Raw genomic sequence first — 5,620 nt, 5'->3', positions numbered from 1 at the left:
GTTTTACAAAAAAAGTCAGAAATTACCAAGCAACGTTTGCAAACAAAAATGGAAATAATAAATATGGGATAACATGCACAAATAAAGTACAATACTTGACGAATGAGGATAATATAACCTTATTTAACCTACTAACAAAACAAACAATTAAATATAACTAATCTAAGAAAAATGTAACTAAATTTTCAAGCATGGATGGAGAACAATTGAGGTAACAACACCAAAAAACCAATAAAAAATATGTAACAATAATGTATATGGCATAATATAAAATAATCAACACATAGTGTACCAAATGAAATATAACTAAGAGCCAATATGATACAAAACAATTTTAAAAATGATGAATTGATGAACAAATAACACATGCTAGAATTTAAAATAATTTACATGTATACAAAAAAAACTTCAAATATATAAATGATTATTAAAATATATATTATAAAAGAAGAAATTTGAATCAAATAACGTAAAAAATATATTAAAAATTAATACATCTCTTTAAAGTTGACATTGCACATACAATAACAAAAATAATTAAATATGTAAGGCTAAAATATGTTCTTAAAGAATGGATTATGTACATGATAGGTTTTTTTTTAATATATATATATATAAATAGATTTAAAAAGAATTTACTTATATATAAAATAACATGAGATTAATAATATTCACAAAATACAACTAACTTTTACATAGACTATGTATATATATATTAATGTAAGGATAATTTAAACTAATGATTATACAAAAAATTTAAAATGATATGGCATAAAAGGGAACTTTAAAATAATAATTTTATAAAAAAAACAAAATATAATTATCAAAGTAATTCAAAATATATACAAACAATAAAAAAATGAATGTCAAGTGAATTTAAAAAAGAATGAATTATATAGATTAAAAGGACTCAATTAAAATAAGATTAAGATAAAAGAGATACTTAATAAATAAAATAAACCATTGAAATAAAAAAGGGACTAAAGCGCAATGCGCACAAACATATGAGGATTAAAAATGTAAATATTTCAAGTCGCAAAACGCAGTATTTAATCATGGGCTAATTTAAAGTAATATTGAAATTAAGGAGAGAAATTAAAAGCAAAGAAAAACTGCATTAAAACGCAACAGAAATGTGAAAGGACTACACTCGCAATTATCCCCTCCCCATGAGACCCGCGGATCTAAGGAGAATCCGGGTCGGGTCATCGGATCACGTCATGAAACAACGCCGTTTCAATTCCAATATTCCTAGCTTAAAACGACACCATTTTTAAACACATATAAAGGCTAAAATCTGCCCTAGGAATCAATTAACAGATCATTTCATCAAAAAAAACCCTAAACTCTTTTAAAAAAACTCTCCTAAGCCCCTCTGACAAGTACCTATTGTGCCATCATCTCCGCCGCAGCATTAATCGGACCTAGGGATCCGTTTGCTTCTGAGCCGGAGGAGTGAGCGTCGACAAGGATGACTCTAAAGAGGCAGGTATGCAAACCCTTTTCTTCTTTCCCTTTTATATTTTCAATGGATCAAAACCAGAGAAATAGAACCAGAATTTTTTTAAAAAAATCGATATCTAAAATCGCCCTTTAAAAATTGATTTAAGATTGCTTTCTCTTTTTTCAATTTCCGTGTAAAAAGATTCAAGAAAAAGAAAAGAAAATTAAAGAAGAAAACGATCTAAAATCCCCTTAAAAACTGATTTCAAATTGATTTCTCTTTCTTTCAGTATGCGTGTGTATTTCTGTGTGCGTAGAAGAGTTACAATCCAAAATGAAAAATGGCTTTATAGCCAAAAAATAAAAATATAATCTTTTTGTCCCATTTTTTCTTTTTTCTGTTGTGTTTGCATTGGTTCGCAGGTACGGAGGAACTAGGTGGCGTGTACGGAGGTGGTACGGGCGTGTCGACGTGGATGCGCAAGCGATGGTAGATCTGGAGGCTGCTACGGTGCAAAGCAGATGGGGCTGGGGTTAAGGTTTCCAAAAACTTTGTCAGGATTGGGCCTATCGGGCTCTATTTTGTGAGGTTTTTGTAATTGTAGGATTGGGCTTGTAACTGGGTTTTAACTTTGGGCTGTGTAAATTAAACAGTGGACATTTAATTATTTGTTTTTTTTGTTTTTATGTATATATTTTTAATTGTTTGGGCTAGTTAATGATTTTGGGCCCAGGTAAATTTGGGTACTTACATATTTATCAATGGCATAACTCAAAATATTCACCAAAATCAAAAATTTAAGCATGGGTCGGGTAGTACTCAAAACAACGATCTCAAAAACGTAAAAATTATCAAAAAATCGAGCAAAGTCCATACCTTAATCAAGCTTCAAAGTTTCCGAATACCTAAGCTTTCTTTCTTTCTTTTCTTTTTTAAGGTTTCGGTCACCAAGAAAATAAAATGAAACTTATGTTTATTTTATGTTTTATGATAACATGTATATTATTTATTAATTTACATATTTAACCTTTTAAAACTAATAATAAAACATACTTAATATGGACACATTCGGCAACCACATAGTCTAAAGGTTTATTTGCAACTTAAATACTTCAATTTAGAAAGCCATTAACAAATTGGATCTTATAAAATAAACTATCTATTTTTCAACTTATGCAATTAAACCCTTTTATTCAATTAAGCACACAAACGATCAAATTTTTATATGAAACTTTCACACATGCAAATTCACATATAATAAACATGAAAAATAATATTCAGATATTTTTCTAACTCGGATTTGTGGTCCTGAAGCCACCGTTTCGATTAGGGTCTAAATCGGACTGTTACAACAATATGATTCTTGAGCTTGCATATATGACCAAATGTATGTATGGTTTATTGTGACTATTTTGTTTGGAAGTTGATTAATAATATCTTAAAATGACTATATGAGTATTCGGCCAAGGTGGGCAATTGTCTATGAAAATGGATTAATTATGGAATTTTTGGGTTTGAGGTCAAGCATGGTAATGTTAATGTAATTCGTTTAGTTAACATGTGAAACATCCTGAAATAGGGCCTAGAATATGAGTATATGCATGTGTTAAAGTTTCATGAAGAAATTTTAAGTATAAGGTGTCCAATTGGAAATCAAGGACTAACTTGAATAAATTGCAAAACTTGGTTTCTAGAATAAATTCATATGAAATTGCTTTAGATTATAAATTATAAGGTCTTGAAGAGCAATTTTCCCAAATTCTAAACTTTTGGACAAAAAGGGCTTGCTTGGATGAAATTTTAAAGAAATGGCATAAGGGCATTTTGGTCATTTGTCATTTTAATGAATTAAAATGGGAAAAATCAAGCCAAAATCAGTCATTTTCTTCTTCATGGCTGCTGAAAATTGAAGAGACACCATAGCTAGGGTTTTCAACATTTTCAAGCTTAATAGTAAGTGCTCCCAAGCTCTGTTTTTAATGTTCTTTGTATTTTTGAAATCCCGGTAGCTTGATCTCTCCATTTCTACCCAAATTTCATGCTAGGGTTCATGTTTAAAAATTTACCCATGCATGAGTTGCTTGTATTTTAATAGATTATGGAGGAATATGAAAGATTAATGTGTGTTAAACATCTTTTTCTAGTCGATTTTCATAAGAAACCCTTATAGGGACCATTTTGTAAAAGATGTAAATCTGTGGTAGAAATGAGAAATTAATGGATAATTTGGGCTACCATAAGAAGGAAAAGTGTTTGGTTAGGCTTGGGTAAGGTAGAAAGTGCATGTGTTTCAGTATAAGAACCTAGGGACTAAATCGTAAAAAAGTGAAAGGTTAAGGACAAAATGGTCATTTGGACCAGGGGTAGATATTAAACTCAAAATGTATAATGTGGGGTATTAATGGGCTAATTTTGCTGATATAGACCCCGAGGAACAAATTTTGGAGGTCGATCGTGGTAAACGCAAGGTTTCAGAATAACTGAAACCCATTTTCGAAAAGAGTACCAGGTAAGTTCGGATAACTTAAAGTAAACCCCTAATATGTATAATTGCATTATTTATGAATGCATGATATTTGCATTTGTTGATGGCATGAAAATGTATGAAATGCATCTTTGATAATGAATTGTTGATAACCGTCTCAATTGAGGTTAAAAAGAGAATTCGATGGATAAACCATGTTTTACATGTAGAATGAGACCCTGCATGTGTTGCAGTAAGGATTTAGCCCGGACGGGTAATCCGTGATCTCAAGTATAAAAAGGAATCTAGCCCGGATGGGTGTTCCTTGAATGATCAAGCCTCCCGAAGAATATGTGTGCACTATGAATTTAGCCCGGACGGGTAATCTAATTAGGGCCTGAATTTAGCCTGAACTGGTAATTCAGATCCGAACCCATTAAGGGTGTTTTATCGCTATAAGGGATGTAGCCTGAACTAGTAATCTCGACATCACCTTATGAGTTCATGATATGGGGAATTTAGCCTGGACTGGTAATTCTGCCATGAAATGTGAGGTTCATGGGAGAGCATATATGTAAAATGATAATTCGTGAGAATTGACGGATACTGGGTATTCCATCTAGATTTCCTAGAAACTCAACGGGGTTAATATAATGTATGCTAACAAGATGATGAATGATGAACTCATCTATATAAATTACATGATGTTTTGTTAAGTGACTAACTCATTGACTGAGTGCATGTGATAGGAAATCATTTTATAGTAGATGATTCCATGATTTAAGTATGGATGTATGCTAATTACTCGATAAGTTTACTTGTCGGTTATTCCAGCTTACTAGTATGTAAATGCTTACCCCTCTCTTTTTTCCTATTTCACAGAGCTCGGGGACTCGAAAGGATTGGAAGACAATTGGAGAGTCAACACACTATCAACTAAATAAGTTTTGGTATCGAGACTTTGTTCATTTTGTTCAATGGCATGTATAGTATTTTTGAGCATTTTGTTATATGTGTCATTTGATTTAACAAATGAAGGCATGTAAAAATATATTTATCTCTTTGTATATAGCCATGAAAGTTGGCTCAATTTAAGTGAGCTATGACCTACGATTTTATGCATGGTTTTATTTACAAACGATGGGTTGCTATCAATTGGCAATGAGTCTCTTGAACGAGCCAATTTCGGATGGATTAATGCAGCATGGGAACCCATAAACACTAAATGGGAAATAACCTATCATGTGTTTTCTCTCAAACTTGGTAACTTTTAAGCATAAGAGGTAGAAAGGGGTGACTAAAGGCTTGAAAATAGCCTATTAAGGTCCACATGGTTAGACACACGGGCATGTGTCTAGGCCATGTGAGACACACGGTCCATCCCCATGGGCGTGTGGTATGACCGTGTGTCCCTTGCATCTAAAACTTTAAGCTAAATTAGCACATGGGTAGGACACACGGCCGTGTGTCTTGGCCTTGTTAATTAAATAGAATGCTCAAGTTTTGGACACGGGATGAGCCCACAGGCATGTGAGTCCACATGGCCCACCTACACGGGCGTGGGTCCCTTTATGTTAAGGAAACTTTTCTGAGTAGCCCAAGGTAAATCGAACGTGCCCGTATTTGTCCCGCATTGCTCTCCAATATGTTATAGGTCTCGAAGGCCTATACAAGAGACGAGATGTTCATGATTGAAAGGTTTTAAATTCAAA

At 32.7% G+C, this 5,620-nt stretch overlaps 1 long non-coding RNA gene across 1 annotated transcript; it reads left to right on the top strand.

The window, feature by feature from the left end:
• Positions 1-1,099: 1,099 nt before the first annotated feature.
• Positions 1,100-2,165, top strand: LOC107953038 (uncharacterized). The gene is made up of 2 exons (XR_001699037.2): positions 1,100-1,489; positions 1,867-2,165. It is a non-coding gene; the product is annotated as an uncharacterized lncRNA (long non-coding RNA).
• The last annotated feature ends 3,455 nt before the right edge of the window (positions 2,166-5,620 follow it).

The sequence above is a fragment of the Gossypium hirsutum genome, chromosome A07 (genome assembly GCF_007990345.1).
Source record: "Gossypium hirsutum isolate 1008001.06 chromosome A07, Gossypium_hirsutum_v2.1, whole genome shotgun sequence".
NCBI lineage: Eukaryota > Viridiplantae > Streptophyta > Magnoliopsida > Malvales > Malvaceae > Gossypium > Gossypium hirsutum.
The sequence above is the reverse complement of the archived record's forward strand: the minus strand, read 5'-3'. Positions and strand labels throughout refer to the sequence as shown.